The sequence below is a fragment of the Ictidomys tridecemlineatus genome, chromosome 1 (genome assembly GCF_052094955.1).
Source record: "Ictidomys tridecemlineatus isolate mIctTri1 chromosome 1, mIctTri1.hap1, whole genome shotgun sequence".
In the NCBI taxonomy this organism is placed as follows: Eukaryota; Metazoa; Chordata; class Mammalia; order Rodentia; family Sciuridae; genus Ictidomys; species Ictidomys tridecemlineatus.
Genome location: NC_135477.1, coordinates 261,851,412 through 261,873,203, shown reverse-complemented (window position 1 = coordinate 261,873,203; position 21,792 = coordinate 261,851,412). Strand labels below are relative to the sequence as shown.

The window sequence follows — 21,792 nt, the reverse complement described above, 5'->3', positions numbered from 1 at the left end:
GAGCTGTCCAAGCTCACCCATTGGATGTGTTTGATTGTATCTTTGAGTGACGTCTGAGGAGGTGTGGACACCCATAAAGGACAGAGCCACAGTGACCCTCTGGCCCCTGCGAATCTGCAGGCCACTGCAGACCCAGGAACTGACCACAAATCGAAGTTCTGGGTGCTTTCCCACACGCTGGCCGCGTGTTGGCTGTTTCCCAGACTCGGAGCTGGGTGTGTTCTTTGTCTGGTTGTGCTGCCCCGTGGCTGATCCCAGCACTGCATCCACGAAGCCGGGCTGATGGCCTCATTTTGGGGAAGCTGTTGACATGCTGCATTGTCCCCTGCCTGGAGCATCTTTGCAGTCAGGACAGGTGCACCTGCCTGGCCACACTCACTGGCTCTGGTGGGGCAGCTGCAGCGTTAGAGCCACTGGGTTGATGGCCAAGGCTCCATGTTGGCAGGAGGATGGCCCCTGCAGATGTGTGCTACCCACCCAGAGCCTGAGGGGCTCCATCTAAACGGAAGAGGCTCTGCTGGCCTGCGCCCGGCTGAGGAGGCTGGTGCGCTCCAGATGGGATGAAGGAGTTTGCTGGTAAGGGCATGGTGGGTGACGGGATGGCGGGTGACGGGCACGGTGGCTTCAGCCGCTCTGGTGGGCGACCTGCGGGTGCCCTTCCCCACACAGGGAGGGGAGCATCAGTGGCCCGAGCACTCTGAGACAGAAGTGACCCACGTGCCAGGTGGCTGCCGGTGCGGGGGCCCACGGGGAGCAGGGCATCCCTCCAGGTGTGTGGCCAGGTGCACCAGGTTTGCAACAAGCCCGTGTGCCCTGTGTGGCACACGCATGTGCGTCCTCCTGCAGCGGTGCTTTGCTCTGGCAGGGTGGACATCAAGGCTGGAGGGAGGGGTGCCTCTGCCCACCTGCTCTGCTGTGCTCCGGTCACACTGAGCGGTCCTGGATGGGCTCCGGGATGTCAGGGGTCATAAGAGGTCCTAAGGCAGCCTGTCTTGTCCTGGGACTCAGTCACTGCTGTGCCTCGTGACTGGGTGGTGGGTGGCTGTGGTGAAGCCACAGAGCTGCCTGCCAGCTTCCCAGGGAGCATGGCACCCGGGCGAGCTGATCCTCTCCTGGGAGTCCCACTGCCACTGGGTCCCCTTCAGCTCCTGCAGGCACCTTGGCAGGGGTGGCTCTCCCTCGGCTCCCTGCTGGGCTCCGAGGCCCAGGTCCTGCAGCCAGGAGCCACCCCCCAGGCTGCTCTGCAGACACCTCTCATTTTTCTGTGTAACTTAAGAACCTGGGCTGGACAGTGGCCTCCTGGACTTTGTCAGCTCCTGATCTACCCTGGAGCGAGGGTTGGGTGCAGAGAGTGCTGATCTCCAGGGGAGAGCAAGGTGGGAGAGAACCGTGTCCAGGGCCCTGCAGCAGGCCAGCTCAGGGACAGAACACAGGCCGGAGGGGGGGTCTGTCCAGCACTCCGCCTGCCAAGGAGCCTGAGCTGGGCTAGAGGGTGGCAGCTCAGCCCAGGCTCCCCAGAAATGTGAGCTGACCAACGGTTGTTTCCCCAGACTGGTCTCAGGAAGTCCTGTGCCCTGGGAAGCCCCTGCCTGGGCACATGGGTGGTGTCCACAAGGCTCCAAGCCAGCTCCTGGCATGGCTCTTCTGAGGGTGGCCATCTGCTCGGATGCTCTGGCCAGCCAGGGCACAGCCACAGCGGTGGGTGGGGCTGGAAGTCTCCATGTGGCCTGGAGAGAGGGTCCCACGGCACCGTCAAGGGCAGCTTCCAAAGGAGCCCAGCCTGCAGGGATCCCCATGTCCACCCAGACCCGGGAGTCAGCTGCCCTGGTGTGGGAAGTGCCTGATGTCCACGTCCTTCCCGGCGGGGCGGCTGGGCTGCGAAATGGGGATCAGTTCTGAAAGAAGACTCCTGTCCCTCCCCTGGGCTCTGTGAGGAGGAGCCCAGCCCTCGTGGCCCTGGGCCAGCACCCGCTGGGCCTTACCGGCCGACCCTGTCTCCACAGTAACCAGGTGGGTTGGTTTCCTCTCGTTCCCGGAGTTTGGCAATCAGCAGGGACCTCGGCTGCTCCTTGTGCAGCGTGTCTGGAGCGCACGTAAGCAAGCTCACAGAGCGACAGGAAGGGCCCAGGGGACATTGCAGGACGGGGGCATCTCGTGACCGGGTAGCGAGGCGCCCCGTGTGTCACTGTGAGAAGGTGCCTGCCAGTCTGTGACCTGGTCTCCTTTATACCTGCCCCTGAGTCAGCCTCCCAGCAAGCTGGCCTCCAGGAGAGAACCTCGCGCCTCTGACCACAGGTCACTGGGTCAGCACTTCCTGCCCACTGCCGGGCTCTCGCCTCGTGGGCTTCTGTGCAGGACACGTCCTCCCCCAGGGACCTGCTGTGTACCCCCGCCTCCGCCTCATCTCAGGCCCCCGAAGCGCAGAAGTGGCCTGAGACCCCTCTGTGAGGTGCTTCCAGGGTGTCCGGTGGACGAGGGGCGACAGCCCCTGCCCCTGATGCATGATGGAGACCAACCGCTGTTGACCCGCAGTCCGAGGGAAGGTAATCACTGCTGGAGGAGAAGCCTGCTCCCCGAGGGCCCACGCCCTGAGCTGTCCTGCCTGGGCCCAGAGCAGACCTGTGAGGACCACGCGAGATGTCATGGCCAGCACACCGCCGGCCGCTCCCGTCTGGAGGAGCAGGGCATCACCCTGGCCCCCAGGCTCCGTCCTGAACACTGCAGTGTGTAGCACAAAAGGTGGCCAGGCCCCCAAGGGACCAGGCCCGCGCCCAGGCAGCAGAGCCTCCCTCCTTCCCACCCTCAGCTTCCTCCCTTCCCATGGTGCCCAGGGCCAGAGGCCTCCAAGGCCAGGGTGCTCCTCCCTGGGGGTGCTCCTCCCTGGGGGTGCTCCTCCCTGGGGGTGCTCCCCCCTCGAGGGTGCTCCTCCCTGGGGGGTGCTCCTCCCTGGGGGTGCTCCTCCCCGGGGGTGCTCCTCCTTGGGGGTGCTCCTCCCTGGAGATGCTCCTCCCTGGGGGGTGCTCCTCCCTCGGGGTGCTCCTCCCTGGGGGTGCTCCTCCCTGGAGATGCTCCTTCCTGGGGGTGCTCCTCCCTCGGGAGTGCTCCTCCAGGGGGTGCTCCTCCCTGGGGGTGCTCCCCCCTCGGGGCACAGCAGTGGCCTGCGCCTGCCCCACCGTGTCCCACCACAGCCTGGGGACTCCTCAAGGCTGCTGCATGCCTTCCCCGAGGCTGCACCCAGTGAGGTCGGCAGGAGTCGGTGGGCACCCATCACTCCAGCTGCCTCCCCACGCGGGGGCTGGGGATGGAGGCCCCTCAGACATGTGCACCCTGATGGCTCAGCGAGGCTCCATGCCACCTGAGGAGCCTGAGCCACCACGGAGCCCGCGTCCCATGTGAAGGGCCGGCTGGGCCATTTGGGAGATGCCACACTGGGTGACTCATGAGTCCCCAGCCCTGGCAGCTGTGGGTGCAGGCGCTGCTCTCTCTGGAGCCAGGCACCCTGACCACGGCGGGTGCTGCTGTGGCTCAGCCCTGAGTCCGTGTCTGAATGGCCTCCGATGCCGCTTCCTGTCGTGCCACCTGGAATCTCAGCAGAGGAGTCCACGTAGGAGCAGCCAGGCCCAGATGAGGGGAGAGAATGCTGTGTGGGGTTCTGCTGTGAGAAGACGCTCAGCCATGCTCGGGGGCTGGGCATGCCTGTAATCCCAGCAACCCCGGAGGCTGAGGCAGGAGGACATGAGTTTGAGGCCAGCCTCAGCAACTTAGGTCCTAAGCAATTAAGCAAAACCTTGTCTCAAAATAAAAAAGGAAAAGGGCTGGAGGTGTGGCTCAGGGGTAAAGCACCCCTGGGTTCCATTCCCAGAGACCTCCGAGCTGTTCTGTCGGCTGTGGCCCATGGGACACTTGGCAGTGGTGGCTGGTCAAGGCAGCAGGGCAGCATTTGAGCCCAACCTAGTGCTTCTGATAACTCTGAGAGGGGCCAGGAGGGGTGGCTTGGGCCCTCCCTGGTGGCCAAGGCCTCCAGATCAAAGGCAATGCAGCCTCCTGCATTCTCTGCTCCAGGTCCTGCTTGCAAAGACTGGGGTGAAGGCTGGGTGAAGGCTGGGTGAAGGCTTTGGTGAAGGCAGGGTGAAGGCTAGGGTGAAGGCTGGGTGAAGGCTGGGGTGAAGGCTTTGGTGAAGGCTGGGTGAAGGCTTTGGTGAAGGCGGGGTGAAGGCTGGGGTGAAGGCTGGGGTGAAGGCTGGTGAAGGCTGGGGTGAAGGCTGGTGAAGGCTGGGGTGAAGGCTGGGGTGAAGGCTGGGTGAAGGCTGGGTGAAGGCTGGGGTGAAGGCTGGTGAAGGCTGGGATGAAGGCTGGTGAAGGCTGGTGAAGGCTGGTGAAGGCTGGGCAAAGCCAGGTTGCATGGTTTGGTAGGAAGTGCCACAGACTGGCTTGGACCGCAGAGGTCAGCAGCTGTCTGAGGTCAGGGAGTGGGCAGGGCCGGTTCCTGCCGAGGCTGAGGGGAGATGACATCCTGCCCCCATTTCTGCTGTCTCCTTGTCACCCACTTTTCAGTAGGAACACTAGGGACCACTCGAGGGCCACCCTGGAGAGCACCAAGTACCCGTGAAGGCGCTGTCCCCCAACAGGGCCACCTCACAGGTGCTGGGGCCGGACACCATGTCTCACCACACTTCCCCCAGCCTGGCCAACACCCAAGGTGAAGGCCCAGCCTCTGTGCCTCCCCTAGGCCTGGGTCCAGGTCCCACTCTCTCCAGCAAGTCCTCCCAGGCCCTCCAGGTGGCCTTGGGATCTGATGTGGGCCTGGAGGGCTGACCACGGGCGTGGGCGATACGTGAGGCAGGGGCCAGCCTCTCCTGGCTGACTAGTCCTTGCTGGTGGCCGCTGTGAACCACCACCTGTCTGACGCTGCAGGAGACGGGGGCTGAGGCCTGTGTCCGCAGAACCTGCACACGTGGTGGCCCGACACTGGGGCTGGACCTGCCACTCACCCTCCTGCCTGGAGGCCCTCCTTTGCAGACTCCCGGGCCCTGCGTCCCCAGCAGCTGGAGTCAGAGTTGGGAGGGTTGTCACTCAGCAGGCGAGGGCCAGGGGAGGCTGATTGCTCCTGCCTCAGAAACCGGGGCCACCAACAGCCAGGCACTCCTCAGTGACAGGGGACCCTGGGCACCTGGGGGGGCCCAGCAAGTGGTCTGAGAATGGGGACACTCCGTGTCTTTGGGACACACCTGGACGAGGCCAGCTTCCCTGAGCAGTCCTGCCCGGGCCGGCAGGGGTCAGGAGAGGGGCTGGTCAGAGTCATGCAAGTCAGTGGGAAAGGCAGGGCCCCCGTCCTCTCAGACTACCCCCAGGTGCTGCTCTGGGCTTTAGACAGGTCCTTGAGTGGCCTCAGCTGCTCCTGGGACTCAGCGACCCCTCTCTCCCGGTGCCTGGGCCCTCTGAGCCCTGGAGGCAGTGCAGCCGCTATTTCCATGGGTGTTGGCAGCGGGGTGCAGAAGGATGCCCGGGGCTCACAGCATGACTCCGTCCCACAGGCCTGGACTCGCCTGCCTTCGTGCCTGCCCTCTCGTGGGCTTAGCGCGTGCTACTGACTTCAGTGTCTCCCAAAGAAAATCCCCGGAATCAACTCTCTGCACGTATCCAGGAAAAGCCAGCTCACAGCGCCACCTTGTGGCCGGTGGGTCAAGATGCAGAGCAGGTGGGATCGGCCTCCTTCCAGGACTCTGCCGCCCAGCGGCCGCGGGCAGGAGCCCTCCTGCCCAGATCCCGAGCCTGCTCCCTCCCACCAGCTTGCATGATCTGGGGTTCACTTCCCACACCAGCTGCAAGAAGGCTCTGCTGATGTCCCTGTCCTCAGCATCGGGGTCTAAAGCTGCCCTGGCTGGTGGTGTGGGCCAGGACCAGAGGGGGAGCGGTCCCCACAGCCAGGCAGGGCCTGAGCCTGACCCCAGCCACCGAGGCGAGGCCTCAGGAAGAGTGAGACCCCTGCCCGGGGCGGGGCGGGGCCGGCACTCCCGGCTTCCATCTCACCCTTTCCTGTTCTCAGTTCCTCCGTTTGTCCAAAGGCAGATTGTACCATAAATCCGATTTTATCAGAAATCACCTTCCAGCCTGCAGCAGGAGCTCTGTGGTGAGCGGCAGGGGCTCTAGTCAGTGTGGGCTCCCCCAAGCTCAGCTCACAGCTCCCGGTGTCCTGAAGGGCCCCTCCTGGCCTTTCCCCGGCCCACAGGGTCTTGGCCTCCACAGCTCTCAGCCTCAGGCTCCAGCCTCTCATCTTGAGCAGGCCTGGGGGCAGTCAGAGCGCAGGGTGGGCAGGCTGCCGAGGCCACCTGAGCCTGGTGTCTGCAGGCCACGTGAGCTGCACCAGCAGCAGCGGGAGCTTCAGGTGTGCACAGGAAGCTCCCCTGGGGTTTCCTCCTGCTTGGCAGAAGGGAAGAGTTCCTTCTCCCACTCCCCGTGGCCTCCCACTCCCCATGTGGCCTAGGCTGGACACAGCTGAAGACCAAGGCTTGACACAGACTGAAAGTACAGATCTGACCACATCCAGGCCCCCATCACCCTGGAAACACCCAACAGAGCAAAGCCCCTGAGAGCTGTGAGCGCAGGGGTCATCTGAGGCCCGAGGCCGTGTGCAGAGGCTCCAGAGAGAGGAGGCCCGTGCTGAGCCTGGGAATAAGACACTGAAAAGAAGGCATGACAGTGGCACTCGCCTGTGGGCTAGCCGCGGTGGTCATGGTGGCCAGCCTCTAGACAGGCCAGGAGACGCTGCTGGTGCAAGTGTGGGTGGCCTGGTCTCCCGGAGGGGACTTGGTGGTGTGTACCAAAGCCATGTGTGTAAGCCCTGGGCCCCGCGAGTCCCTAACCTGGGGCACCCTGTCACAACCGCTGGTCAGGGCCGTGGCCTGTGAGGCCCCAGGGCTCGGGGAGGCTGAGGTCTATGAAGCAATCGATGGGACAGAGAAGAACGTGGGTGGAGACCACATGCTACCAGGGTCTTGCAGAGCAAGGCCCCACCCACACAGAGGGCACAGGCCAGAACACCCGGGCAGAGTCCCCAGATGGTCACCTTGGCAGCACGGCTCATGTCAGAGAAGATACAACACGGGGCTGAGCATCTGCTCTTCCCACCTCACAAAAGTGGTCCCATACATCTGCCAGGTCCCAGTCCTGCCAAGGCCACCATCCTCCCTGCCCCAGCTGTGAGCACCGGAGGGGCAACACGAGAGCTGGGTGTCACACTCACATCTGTGACACCTGCAGACTCTGCAGGAAGAGGAGGCTCAGTGCCTGTGGGGACTGTTTCCTTTAATGATGCTTTGAACGTTTGATGGGGTGTAGTGTCCATGGTGCCTGTTTAGTTTTTAAAAAATATAATGAAATAAACGTTTCAAGCGGGCACTAATGTCATCGCCCCCTTCCTGTCTCCTTCCTTCCTGTTGGTGACACAGGTGCCCCTGGTATCAATGCTCTTTCCCACTTAGAGGTGAGAGTGAGCATGATCTGTGCAGTGTGCATGGGCGTAAAGTGTGCATGCATCTCATGAGTGGCTGTGGGTGCCCTGTGCAAGTGTGTTCATGCACATGCAGGATTGTGAACATGTGTACGTGTCAGTGTGGGAGGGTGGAGGGCACGAGATCTGCAGTCACCAGACCATCCTGGGCCCCAGGGTGCACCTGCTGTGCACTGCCCTTCCATCCTGTCCTCTTTCTGGGGCTGCCTGACCCCACCTTCTCTCGGTGGCTGGTCTCTGTGGAGCAGGACTTGGGGCAGGAAAACTGAGATCGAGGCTTGCTATGCCCCGGCACATGTGGAAACCTCCTGGTGGTCTTCTCCAGCTGCAGGACAGGACGGAGGTGCTGCTACAGCGTGGCCCACTATCCGCCCGCCTAACATGGGTGGAAGCTTGGCTACAGGGTTCCCAGGAATCCTGATCCTCTGCCTGCAGCGCCCAGTGTCTCCAGCCTAGCCAGCTGTCGCTGTGCCGACAGCGCCCCCTAGTGCCGAGATATCTCTGTGCACAGAGGTGGCTGAGTTCGCCCAGAGCTGAAGGTGAACCGCTGCTCTGCAGGAGGAGGCCAGAGGCTGCACTCCCACCACCACCCCCCACCCCCCGTCCAAGAACCTCAGCAGAAAGCGCAGGAGACCAGCCATCACAGGTCAGTACGAGACCAGTAGCTGGACTTTTAGTAAAGAAGTTCCTTTTTGGCCTAAGGCCACTTAGGGTCTGCTGGTCAGCAGGTCAGCGGCCTCTCTCCTAGGAGCAGTGAGCTGAGACTGAAGGAGCCAAGGGCCTGGGGCAGAACCCTTAGTCTAGCTGAAGTGAGTGGTCCCCACTGCTGCCCCCCCCTCCGCCCCTCGGGCCCTGACAGAGGTGGGAAGAGTTGATTAGAGGAGGATGAGGATTTCTGGGGTCATGTGGCAGGCGCTGTCCTGGGCTTCCTGGGGCCAGAGGCTACCGCAGGAAAGGCCACAGGACTTGGTGGTGGTCTCTGACACAAGCACTGCCTCTCTCCATTCCCCACAGGGGCCACGCACCTGCCGTGGCCCCCAGAGAGGGCATCAAAGACCCTCCTGGGCCATGGTGGGGGCTCCCTGCAGGAGTAGGAGGGGTCAGGGTGCGTTCTTCCAGGCAGGGCTGGACCCAGTGCTCTTCACCAGGTGAAGAGAGGGAGGGGGAGGGAGAGACGGGGAGGGGAGGAGCAGAAGGACAGGGAGAAGGGGAGCGGGCGGCGGAGCTGACCGTCATGTCACTCTCTTCTGTGCATCTGCTAGGGTGGCCTCAGGAGAAAACAGAGCCCTCTGCCAGACTTTTGGTGCATTTTTTTTTCAAATTGGTGGAGTACGATTTTACAGAACAGAGGTTCGTTCCTACAGGTGCAAGGCATCGCGTGCTCATCCTCCTTCCCCACCCTTCCGTCCCCTCCCTGCTTCCCAGCCGTTTCTCTCCTCCACTGACGTCGTCTCTGTTGCCATCACTGCATGTGCGGGTGGGGGCTCGGAGGGGTCTTGGCACCGCAGACAGCAGAATGTGCTCCTGTCACCCCCAGGGGGCCCACGCCCCCTTCCTCCTCACCCTCAGTCCCCTTCCTCTACCGGTTCCCCGTCTGTTTTTATGAGATCCCCTTTTATTCCTCTCCCCCTCTCTCCAGAGTCTGCATGTGAAAGAAAACTTCAGCCCTGGACCTTGTGAGTCTGGCTTATTTCACTCAGCACCACGTTCTCCACTCCCACCCATTTTCCAGCAGATGCCTCGACTTTCTTCTTTAATGCTGAGTGAGGCTCCATGGTGTGTGCCGCACTTGCTTTACCCATTCACCTGTTGATGGCCCGGGCTGGTCCCGCAACTTGGCCACAGTGAATCAGGCTGCCAAGAACTTGGGTGTGCAGGCGTTGCTAAGGGGTGCTGTTGTGGTTCTTTTGGATGAACTGGGGAGTGGGCTGGCTGGGTCGTCTTTGGGGGAACCACCCAGCTGGTGGTGCATCTTGGTTTTAAGCCCATCGGCGCCAGCCTGGCCTGCAGGTATGGGCGCTCAGATCCTGCCTCTCCTCTCCTCTCTGGGCCTCCCAGACACGTGATGTCCCATGTCATGGTCTGGACTCTGGAGCCTGCTTGCCAGTTAGGCACATGGACAGAGTGTGGCCCATGGCACTCCCAGAAGCCCTGAAATGCTTTCGCTTCTCTTAGAATCGGGAGAACATAGGCGCCTGGGTCACGGGAGTGTTCCGCCCCCAGCACAGCCTGCTGGTCCTCACGCTGCGCCACCCTCACGCCAGCTTCCCACGCACTCCCAGGGGCTGGAGGCGGCTGGGCTTCCCTCCCATCCTGCGCCCCAGCTCCTGTTGAGTCTCAGCCTCAGCCCTGGTCCTGGGAGGGCCTTCCAGTCCCCCAGGTTAAATCGAGTCTCTAAGACTGTGGTCGGTGTCACAGTGACCACGACGGGAACTAACACAGCAGGGTCATCATCCTGCATATATGGGGGCCAGGGGTCCAAAGCCAGGAGTCCACAGGGCTGGCCCCCTGGAGGCTCTAGGGAGCATGCTCCTGCTGCCGACTGGACGTGGTGTCCTCAGGTCCACAGTCAAAGCCTCAACCCAAGGAATGCATGAGGAGGTGGCCTTCAGAAGTGACAAGAGTCAGGCAAGGCCATGGCCCCATGGTGGGCTTAGTGCCTTGCAGGAGGGGAAGAGACCAGTGTCCTCTCTGCCTGTGTGGACTTCAGGAGAAGGTGGCCCTCAGTGGACAGGGTGCCCTCATCAGGAGCAGGACGCCGGTCCTCCATCTTGGACTGCTGGCCACTAGAACTGAGGGGCTGGGAGTGAGTGGGGTCTGCCCCAGCCCCTAGTGTTGGCCTGAAGGCCCTGAGGGATGAGGCTTGATCCTGGCCTCCTCTTCCTGGCGCTGCTGGCTACCGGCTGCCCCGCGGTCCCTGCCGTCTGCCCTCGCCATCTTCTCCCCTGCCCGTCTGCCATGTCCTCTCTCGGAGGCAGCAAGCACTGGTTTCCTGCAGCTCCTGTGACAGTGCCATCGAAGGGAGCTCAGACCACCGAAGCCGGCAGGCTCGCAGAGCTGGAGGTGGAAGTCCAGGGCCAGGCGCGGGGCCACGCCCTCTGCCGCCGGCCACGGGGAGGGCCTTCCGGCTTCTCCCTGCTGCGGGTGTGGCCGGCAGTCCCTGCTGTCCCTCACTGAAGGGTGTCTACCCCGCCCTGCCTCCGTCATCACAGCCCCAGCCCCTGGATCAGGGTCCACCTGCACCACAAGGTGACCTCACCTGGACTTCGCCTGCCCAGGCTCTCAGCCAAGGACATGTGTGGGGTTCTGGGTGGATGGGTTTGGGGGCACCCCACCCCAGGGAAGCCTTCTGCTGTGGTTGTGATGGCCAGTCGTCTTCCCTGCACGGCAGTGGCCACACCTGGGCTGCCACTAGCTGTGGGTGGCCGTGCCCAAGTGTCCTCTCTGGACTGTGGGGAGGACCAGTCCCTCCTCCTCTGTCCATGCTGGCCAGAGCTGGGCAGAGCCTGGGCCTTTGACCGATGGCTGTGTGGACAAACAGGTGAAGTTGGAACCCTTGCCGTGCCCTGGACAAAGCCCCTCCGACCCGTGTGGCCCACTGCAGAGCCCCGCCTCCTTTTAGACTTTGCTGACTGTGAGGAGGAGTGCCCTCGGGGCCTGCAGCCTGTCCTCCTGTCTGCGGAGCTCTCCTCCAGCTTGTCCCTCCTGTTGGTAAGTGCCCGGCTGGAGGACTTCGATGTTGCGCGTGCCGTCTGCCTAGTGAAGGCCTCTGTTACTGTCAGCGAGATCATGTCCACGTGCCCACGCCTAAACGGTTCAACACTGAAGCAAATCCACCCCTCAAATCAAAATCCAACCTATTTCCTTTTAATCTCAGAGTTGTCTGTGGCTAGCTGACTTGAAAGACGTTGAAATTGGATAGGTAATTAATTCACAAGCGCCTACAAGAGAGGGGAAGGACGCACAAATTATTTGTAACATTTTGTAAGCACTGAAATTAATGTAGTGTGAATTTGTCATTTCTACCCAAAGTTACAGATTTTCTATATTATAATTTAATCTTTTTAATGTAAAAAGAATAGGAATTTTGCCCTTTCTGGCCTCTCGGGAAGCAAGAACTAGTGTATCTAATTATCTGAACACATAAGAACATAAAGGAATAGCAAGTAGTGAAATTATAAATCGGCCGGAACAACTCCATGTTTTCTGATTAAAGTCTCTTTCTGGGGCCCTTAGCAATCATGTTGCCCCTGTGTTCATAGTAATTGCATGTGTCAAAGCTGAGGCTTTGTGTAAATGGGACCGAGCGAGTTACAATTTTAATTTAGAAGGAGATAACGGCGGTGTGGCTGGCCGCGGGCCGGCAGGTGGGAGTCAGGCGGGAGCGGCAGGGCCGGGCCCCAGGGCGCAGGGGAAGGGCAGGCGGGATCCAATCAGGCCACAGCACAACAGTGGGGTTTTTAAGAAAGGGAAATGCAATTTACCAACACAAAACCGGCCACCTGCTCTCTTCCTGTGCGATCCATGTAAAGGAGGTGTCTAATTTTTTTCATAGCTCCAAGGCAATGAATTTTAACAATGGATACTGTGCTGATGATCAAAATGGTGAGACACTTCAAATGAGATTTTTTGATGTCCTGGAACCTTTGAAACAAAGCACAATTCTGTTTCTAACTTTTAAAATGCTCACCACAGCCAGGGGAGCTGCGTTTCCCAGGAAGCCCGCGTTCTGGTCCAGCACGGAGGCCCATCTTTGGAGCTTCCGGGTGCTGATGGACACACCGAGGCTTCCCTGTGGGTGTGTGGCCTGGCCATGACAGCAAGCTTCATCAAGGGGCCGGGCCTGGGGAGCAAGCCACAGCCTCGCCCCTCCCCAACGGCTGGCAGGTGCCGGGTGCGGAGGGCGGAAGGGCCCAGAGTCTCTGGCCAGGGCTGCCCACCTGCCTGTGTGGGGCAGCAGCTCATTGCACTTTCCGTCTCTGAAGGTAGCCTTCAGGACGGGGTGGAGGGTGGCCGCAGGGCCCAAGGGTGCCCGGCTGGAGGGTGCCAGCTGGAGGGTGCCCTGCACCACATGGTCCTGCTGTTCCTCACTGGTCGATCACCTGCTGCACACGGAGAGCACGGCCAGGAAACACCCCGTCCACACAGGCAGGCAGAGCCGGCCAGCACGGGGACATCAGGACGACATCCCCGGACAGGTGGGCATGGCTGGGCCCTGGCTAGTGGACGGCACCTTCTCCCTCTGTCCTGGTGTGGAGGAGGGAGGCCCTGAGCTCTCTCTCACAAGGGCACTGACCCCTCACAGCCCTGCCATGGGCTCACCTCCTGCTGCCCACCAGGGGCTGCCACAGTGGTGGCACCTGGGTGCAGCTGACGGAACCTGGGGGAGGGGAACAGCGGTGGACAGCAGGTGCCGTGGCCTGAGGAAAGGGACAGGAGGGCCGAGCCTGTGCGTACCCGGGACCCTGAGACCGCAGGTGCGCGTGGCGTGCTCTGAGCTCTGTCCAGCCCTGACGGAAAGGGTCCTGCTCTCCGTGGGCTTCGGGGGATCCCCAGAGCTTGGTTCTCCTGGGGCCAGGTTTGGGCTCTGCTGCAGGTCGGGGGGGTTTGCCCACGCTCCACGCAGGTGGCAGAGAAGCTCCTCCGGGTCCTCCCGTCCGGCACGACATGCTGGCCGCAGCGGGTGGCGGGGCTCCAGGGCCTCACGGCAGGCCCTTGGGTGGCTGGTCCTGGCGGGTAGCTTGCTCCCCCCTTCCCCTGCAGTCTCCTGCCTTCAGCCCGGGAGGTCCGGGTGCTCTCGCTGGGTGATGAGGCCGGTGCCAGCCTTCTCTGACACGCAGTCCCAGGTCACACATGCAGACCCATCATGGTGACAGTGACAGGTGGGGGGTGGGGCCAGTGGGCACCGAGAGCTCTCTGTGTGCCCCGCGGCTCTAACGGCACCCCCGAGGGAGACGGTGGTGGTTCCCTGCACAGACGGGGCGGGGGGACGTTTGAGTGGCCCACTTAAAGGCCTGGGGACTGGAGCCGGGGAAGGAGAGCTCTGGGTGCAGCTGCACCTGTTTCTCCACGGTCTGTGTGACTCAAATGTCCCAAGGTCCCTGGCCCCTCAGCCCTGTTGCAGGCTGTGGCTCTGCTTCCCTCTCTCCTCTGACAGGGTCCCAGGTTCCTGCTACCCCTCCCACACCTGGACAGGGTGAGGGGGAGAAGGGAAGCAGAGGCTCTCCCCTTCCTCACGGCACATGTAGGCTGCTGACATCCGTCCACTCGCCTGCGAGCCTCAGAGGTTATCACACCCAAAGAACACAGTTTGGAATGCAGGTTCGGGGCTGGTGGAAGCTTGTCTCCAGCTTCATGTCCACATTGCCTGTTTCAGCATCTGGGATGGCCATGTCTTGTCCCCATGGGGGTGGCTCTGTGGCCTGATGGCTCACCTGATGTCCAGTTTTCGGCAACCCGAGGGACCCAGCACACAGGTCTCCACCTTCCCCTTTGTGGAGGTGAGGGACACAGCGGATTCAGAGGTTTTGGAGAGACCTCCAGCTCCCACCCCATCTCTGCTGAGGCTTGATTGGATGGCGCGGGGGTCAAACAGGACACAGGTCCTCCCCGACCTTGGAAGCTGTTTGTTCCTGTCCACCCCCTAGGCTCCTGCTGGGGAGCCCCCGGTCGCTTGTGCACAATGTGGGGGTGGGGGGTAAGGTGGTCAGCCGAGAGGTCACGCACGTGGTCCTTGGCTCCTCTGTGGCCACTTCCTCCTGACGCGCCTGTGAGCGGGGTGGGGACGGCAAGCAATCCAGTCTGGGCAGAAGCCACTTGTCGGGGCTGCCTCTCGGGCTGGACTCCACGGTCAGGGCAGTGCTGACTGCGGTCCTCGCCGACAGGCCCCTTTGTCCCAGCACACACTGGGTTTCCGCTGGTCCTCCGGCTCTGCTGGGCGGGAAGGCCAGAGGCCAGCAGTGAGAGCGCTTGGTTTCATTTCTGCCATTGAAAAGCCCCTAGGCTCATGCCCCCGGACAACAGGTGGACTCATAGCATGTCCCTCATGTGGAGTGACCGCTGATCTGCTGCAGGGCTTCTGGCCACTCTCACGTGTGTGTTGTGAGGTGCGGGCCTTGTGGTCTCCATGGAAGCACACGGCCGTCTGCTGCAATTGCTAGGCAGAGGCCCGGTAGACTGGGCCACCCGATGAGTGCCTGGACAGCAAGGCTGGACCGTCCCTGCAGCTGGACCGTCCCTGCAGGGCTGCCACATCTGACCTTGCTGCCTCCTGGAGTTTCTGGATCCAGGGGATGCAGCCAGAGGGCTGACCATCAGAGACCAAAGTTCCAGCCACAGGGACAGGCCCGCCCTCTGTGAAGGTGCTGATGGTTTCCTGTGCTTCCCCCCCCCACCCCGGGAGGGCCTCAGCACACAGCGAGAAGCAGGTTCAGGGGTGGAGCTCCACGTGGAGCCCGGGGACACTGTGTGGGGGCTGGACCAGAGCAGAGGGACAGGGCTCCTGGACAGGTAGCACCATGCAGATCCCATGAGAGGGTGTGTGGGCCTCCCAGTGGGCCCCACCTCTGGCCACCACTGTCCTCAGCCAGGTCCCTGGAGTCCCTGAGAGGGATCAAGGGCTGCCTGTTGGCGTGGCTCCTCCAGAGAGAGCAGGGCACTGTCCGCCCCTCCACGGTGCAGGAGCGTGTGTGGACGAGCAGGCACACGTGGGGGTCCCCATCACCGAGACGTGGTGCACGGGGCTGAGAAGTCTTGCTGCATGTGCCCGGGGCTCTGAGGAGCCACAGGTGGCCTGGTCGGCAGGACAAACCGAGCCTTGGCCCCCAGGCAGGTGGACGACTGCTGCGCCCCTCCCCTGACTCAGGCAATGGCAAGGCCCTACTGAGGTGGATGGTGCAAGGCGTCCATCCTCTGGAGGAGCGCAGTATGTTTCTGGGAATGGGCTGGTTTGTTTCTGTATTCCTTTAATAAGTATAGTTGCGTTTGCTCATATGACCATTAAGTATGAAGGAAAAATCATGACTTTCCCAATTAATCCAACTACTTCTAAAGCATAGATCTGTTTGCTCTAAATGCAATGATTCAACTGTGGAGTGTAAATTGTTAATGGCTAAAGAAAAACTCCCTGTATTCCTGTCAAGGAAGTTTTTGAGGAATTAAATTAAAATCTAGAGAAGAAAAATTAATGTTAAGAAGATAGATTAGTGCTTAGTACTGGGCAACTTGTTCTTGTTCCTGTGCACAATGGTTTGTGCTCTTACTTTTGTTTGATTAAAAGTAATAACAAATCAACTACTTGCCGTAACCATGGCACCGGTTCCAGTCAGTAAGTCAAGAAAGAATAGTCAAGGTGTAGGCCAATAGTCTGGGACATTTGTAACTATTATTAAAAGTTAACTCAGCAGAAACAGCTCAAAGCAAAACGCGAAGTGAAAGTACAAATGCTTGCTTATGCATAAGCCAAGATACATTCTTCTATTCTAATTGTAGCTACGTAATATTTTGTTTTGTTTGAATAATGATTCCTGTTTTGTAACCACAAAGTACTGTAAGCCTGCCAAAATGAAAAGTATGTATGATCAACTTCACAAGTAAAGATTGGGATCAGCAACTTCACTTTGGTGTCTGTGTTGTTTCTCCACCCCCTCTTTCGCCGACTCCTCTCCATCCGTTTGTCTCCTGAGACCCCCTGTTGGAGCTGGTCTCCGACAGACGACACATGGCAGGTCCGGAGTACCTGGTTTAGAAGGAAAGCCTCCACGTCCAGGGTCTCTGTCGGGCCTGGAAAACTGGGAAGAGAGAGGAAGTGACCACCCACCTCAGTAAGAACCCCCGTGGCTCCTGGGCCTGCGACCTGCCCCAGAGCCCCTCTCCCGTCCAGCCCCGCTGTGGCTGAGGCCCGGCTCTGATGAGGGCTTCCTGGGCTCAGGGCTGGACCTCTTCATCCTGGCGACATCCGGGGCCTCTGCCCTTGGGTCTGCTTTTGCCCAGGGAAGCTGTGCTCGGAATGCTTGTCCAACGTGCGTCCCTCCGCCAGCCGGGCACTCAGCCCTCGTCCACGCAGACTGCGTGCCTTGCTTGGCACTGCCCCAGAGCCATCTCTGAGGCTCGTAAGTCTCAGGAGTCAGGGCTGAGCTGCACGAGGAGAAGTCACACAAGGCCACAGGGACTCCTGGCCTCACGTGGCAGAGGTCTGCAGCTGCTCTGGTCGTTGGTCGGGGAGGGCTCTGTCCAGTGAAGTTGAAACACCGGCACACGTGCTGCTGACGGGCATCGCTCCTTCATTCAAACACACATGTGCATGCACACACACGCATGCACGTATGGCACATGCATATGTCATGTGTGCCCACGAGCACAGGTGTGCACATGTATGTGTGCCTAGGCACAGGCGTGGGTAAGGGTGTCTGTGTCCGTCAGCCTTTGGTCTCTGTGGCCAAAGTACCTGACCACAACAACTTAGAGAAGTTTATTTTGATTCTTGGTTTCAGAGGTTCAGTGCCTGATCGGTCAACTGTGTCCCTCTGGGCCTGAGGCGACGCAGACCATCACGGTGGAAGGTGGTGGAGGAACGCTGCTCACTCAGGGTGAGCAAGGAGGGGAGGGAGATGGAGAGAGAGAGAGGACATAGGAGCCCAGGCACAACCCCAGTGACCACCTGTCCAGCCATGGCCCACCGGCCCAGTCACCACCCAGGAATCCGTTAGAATCCGTAATAATAGTCTCATGACCTAACCACCTCCTGCATCAGTGCAGGACACTTTGGGGGGTGCCTCACATTCAGAACATAACACTCTGCCTGGCCCCCAAGGCTCATGTCCATCTCAGTGCAGAATGCGAAGTCCACCTTCAAGAGCCCCCACAGTCCTAATGGTTCCAGCGCTGCCCTGAAATCTGAGCCCTAAGCCTCCTCTGAGCCGCCAGGCAAACTCCTGGGGAGCCCCTGTGAAGGTCAAAGGCGAGCCCCATATTTCAGAATGGCCCAGGACCGAGTCTCACTCCAGAGGGAGGATCGGGGGCACTGAGGAAAGTGAGGGGTCAAGTCCTGAGCCTCACACCCAGGCTTTGGGGAAAATGGCCTCGGGATGTGACCTCCGCAGGCCTCACCGTCTCAGGCCACACGGCCTCTCTCTGGGCGGCTCGTCTGCAGGCAGCAGCTTCCCTTGGGGACCTTCCACGTCGTAGGCGCCTCTCAGTCCTGGGAGGTCACCCTCAGGTGCTGCCCACAGGGTTCTGACCCTGCGGCCCTTGGCCTGGCCTCTCGGTCTCCCTGGAAATCTGGGTGGCATCCTCCGTGGCCTCTGACTGCAGCACCCTGCCTCCCGGCAGAGCCAGCCCCACATGGGTGGTGCCCGGGGCTGCGCCAGGCTGAGCGGTCGGCAGGCGTCCTTGGCCACCAGGCAGCAGCCCCTGGGGTGGCTGAGGGGGTGAAACGAATGCTGGGAAGCGGTTTCCTAGGCCACGCCGTGGGAGCCAGGGCCCTAGGTTCTCTTCGACCCGTTTCCACTTCTGCGCCTCGAGCCTGCAGCGGGTGTGGCCTTGCCCTCCCCGAGATGCCCTGAGTGTCTCTGCACAGAGCTGAGCTTCTCCCCGGTGGCGGTGGACTCTTCAGCAAGCGCACTCCGCGGGCTCCGTTTGTGGGGCCTCCTCCCTGGACAGGCTGAAGTGCTGCTCGTCCTTCTTGTCTGCTCTTACCCCTGGCTCACAGCCGACCAGCTAAAGCCGCCAGTGACTCCCGCCACGGCTTGATGCTTGGGTTTCCTCTGCCAGATTAATCAGTCATCACTTTTAAATTCAGCCCCACAGAAATCTCAGGGCATGGACAGAACCTGGACAAGTCCTTTGCCGGGCTGTAGTATCAGTGGCCTCGGTCCAATTCCAGGGTAATCCACATTCCCCTCTGAAGTGAGTTCTCAGTTCTTTGACCCAAATGCCTGACCAGAATGGCTTAGAGGAGGAAAAGCACACTTGAGCTCCGTGTCAGAGCGTCAGGCCGTGGTCAGCTGACCCCATCACTGTGGGCCTGACCTGAGGGGAGGTCATGGCAGAAGGACGTGGTGGACAAGAGCTGCTCACCTCATGGTAGCCAGGAAGCATAAGTACCTGGGCCCCTCGGCAACCCCCAGTGACCCACGTCTGGTCCCCCCTGCCAGCCGACGGTCGCCACCCAGTAGTGCACCTAGACGATTAATCCAGCAAAGGGAGCCACCCACCAAGTAGGTCTGGCTCTACAATCTAATCCTGCTGCCCCTGTTCACACAGGACCCTTTGGGAGACACTTCATACCCATACCCTACCCATGTCTGTGTGCGTGAGGTTTGTGTACACATACGTGTGTGCATGTGAGTATGCATGTGTGCGCACAAGTGCACGCTTGTCTATGCATACGACGTGTGCCTGTGCGTGTGGATGTGCACACACACATGCATATGTACCCACATGTATGTGGGTGTGCAGGCATGCATTCTGTTCATTATGTGTCTGTGTAGGTGCATTTGTGCACGTGAGTACCTGGGTGTGCCTGTGCACACATGTGTACACGTGTGCATCCATGTCTCTGTGTGTGCGCCCACACCTGTGTGTCTAGCTGTCACTGTCCTGCCTATGGGCTCTCATTGTGACCATTCCTAGATGCTGCACCTATATCACAGCCTCCATGCCCACAGGAGCCTGCGAGCTGGACATTGTTACTAGTGAATGGGAAAACTGAGGCCCAAGGAAGCCCCACGTCACAGCTGGGAAGTGCCTGGGCAGGTCTTTCTAGCTCTGAGCACTGTCGTCTTGATCACTGTGCTGAGAGACCATGCTGACTGGAAAGGAAAAGGCTTGGAATCACAGCACTTCGAGGAGATCCGCGTTCTCTGCTCTGACGGGTGGATAATGTAGTGCGATACAGAGGGCGGATGCTTCTCTGGACCATCAGTGTCTTCTCCAGTTTCCTGTTGCTCTAACAAAGTAGTTGAGGCCAGGTAACTGGTAAGGAACAGAGGTACACGTGGCTCATGGTCCTGGGGCTGGGAGGCACCAACGTGTGGTAAAGCCTGCTGCGTTGACGTGGCTGGTGCCAGATGGGGACATTGGTCCTGCTGGAACAGGTCTCTCCTCTCACAAAGCCACCACTGCCACCAGGGGCTCCACCCTCGTGACCTCGTCCAGGCTCCCCTCCCAATGGCACCACCCCCGCAGGGGAGCATGTGGTATGGGCACTGCTTCTGACTCGTGAACGTGGGACCCCTGGAAACCACGGCCATCTCTGGGCTCAGACTCGCTGCCGTGAGCACCGAGCAGAGCCTGTGGGAGGGGGCGGGACTGGTGCTGGGCACCGCTGTGCTGCGGCCACCTCTGTCCACTGTGTGTCACCGCGGGAGCCTCTTCCCTCAGTGCCGCGGGTCTGCACCCAGGGTCGGCCACAGGGGAGCCAGGCGCTGTGCCTGCTGGGCTGAGTGTGCGTCGTGCCCTCTGGCTGTGTCTGCCATGTTTCTCTTTCTGTTTCTCTCTCTCTGCTTCTGTCCCTCTCTGTCTCTGTCTCTCTGTCTCTTGCTCTCTCTCTGTCTCTGTCTCTTTGACTCTGACTCTATCTGTCTCTGTGTCTCTTGCTCTCTCTGTCTCTTGCTCTCTCTCTCTGTCTCTGACTCTCTGTATCTCTGGCTCTTGCTCTCTCTGACTCTCTGTATCTCTGGCTCTTGCTTTCTCTGACTCTGTATCTCTGGCTCTTGCTCTCTGTCTCTGTGTCTCTGTCTCTGACTTTATCTCTATGTCTCTTGCTCTCTCTGTCTCTCTGACTCTGTCTCTGTCTCTGTCTCTGACTCTCTGTCTCTCTGTCTCTCTCTGTCTCTGACTCTATCTCTGTCTCTGACTCTCTGACTCTCTGTCTCTTGCTCTCTCTCTCTGTCTCTTGCTCTCTCTGTCTCTGACTCTCTGTATCTCTGTCTCTTGCTCTCTGTCTCTGTGTCTCTGTCTCTGACTCTGTCTCTCTGTCTCTTGCTCTCTCTGTCCCTGACTCTCTGACTCTCTGTCTCTCTGTCTCTGACTCTCTGTATCTGTCTCTTGCTCTCTGTCTCTGTGTCTCTGTCTCTGACTCTGTCTCTCTGTCTTGCTCTCTCTGTCTCTGTCTCTGACTCTCTGTCTCTGTCTCTGACTCTCTGTCTCTGACTCTCTGTCTCTCTATCTCTGACTCTGACTCTGTCACTGACTCTCTCTGTCTCTCTCACTCTCTGTCTCTGTCTCTGTCTCTGACTCTGTCTCTGACTCTCTGTCTCTCTGTCTCTGACTCTGACTCTGTCTCTGTCTCTGACTCTGTCTCTCTGACTCTCTGTCTCTGACTCTCTGTCTCTGTCTCTGACTCTCTGTCTCTGACTCTCTGTCTCTCTGTCTCTGACTCTGTCTCTGTCTCTGACTCTCTGTCTCTGACTCTGTCTCTGTCTTTCTGTCTCTGACTCTCTGTCTCTCTGTCTCTCTGATTCTCTGTCTCTGTCTCTGTCTCTTGCTCTCTGTCTCTCTGTCTCTGTCTCTGACTCTGTCTCTCTCTGCTGTCTGCACACATGTTCTCTATCTCTGACTCTCTGTCTCTGACTCTCTGTCTCTCTGTCTCTGACTCTCTGTCTCTCTGTCTCTGTCTCTCTCTGCTGTCTGCACACATGTTCTCTGTCTCTGACTCTCTGTCTCTGACTCTCTGTCTCTCTGTATCTCTGTCTCTGTCTCTGACTCTCTGTCTCTCTGTCTCTGTCTCTGACTCTCTGTCTCTCTGTCTCTGTCTCTGACTCTGTCTCTGTCTTGCTCTTTGTCTCTGTCTCTGACTCTCTGTCTCTGACTCTCTGTCTCTTGCTCTCTGTCTCTCTGTCTCTGACTCTCTGTCTCTGACCCTTTGTCTCTTGCTCTCTGTCTCTCTGTCTCTGTCTCTGATTCTCTGTCTCTTGCTCTCTGTCTCTCTGTCTCTGTCTCTGACTCTGTCTCTGTCTTGCTCTTTGTCTCTGTCTCTTGCTCTCTCTGTCTCTGACTCTCTGTCTCTCTGTCTCTGACTTTCTGTCTCTCTGTCTCTGTCTCTGACTCTGTCTCTCTCTGCTCTCTGCACACACGTTCTCTGTCTGACTCTGTCTCTCTGTCTCTGACTCTTTGTCTCTCTGTCTCTGACTCTGTCTCTCTGTCTCTTGCTCTCTGACTCTCTGTCTGTCTCTGACTCTCTGTCTCTTGCTCTCTGACTCTCTGACTCTCTGACTCTCTGTCTCTGACTCTCTGACTCTCTGTCTCTGACTCTGACTCTTTGACTCTGACTCTGTCTCTGT

The 21,792-nt window shown here is 59.7% G+C and overlaps 2 long non-coding RNA genes across 2 annotated transcripts; both read left to right on the top strand.

Annotated features, from left to right (window-relative positions):
- Nucleotides 1-582: 582 nt before the first annotated feature.
- LOC110597050 (uncharacterized) lies at nt 583-7,407 on the top strand. Its single transcript, XR_013424567.1, has 3 exons — nt 583-2,543; nt 4,555-4,699; nt 5,535-7,407. It is a non-coding gene; the product is annotated as an uncharacterized LOC110597050 (long non-coding RNA).
- A 1,369-nt stretch (nt 7,408-8,776) lies between these two features.
- LOC144365827 (uncharacterized) lies at nt 8,777-16,126 on the top strand. Its single transcript, XR_013424565.1, has 2 exons — nt 8,777-8,860; nt 9,150-16,126. It is a non-coding gene; the product is annotated as an uncharacterized LOC144365827 (long non-coding RNA).
- The last annotated feature ends 5,666 nt before the right edge of the window (nt 16,127-21,792 follow it).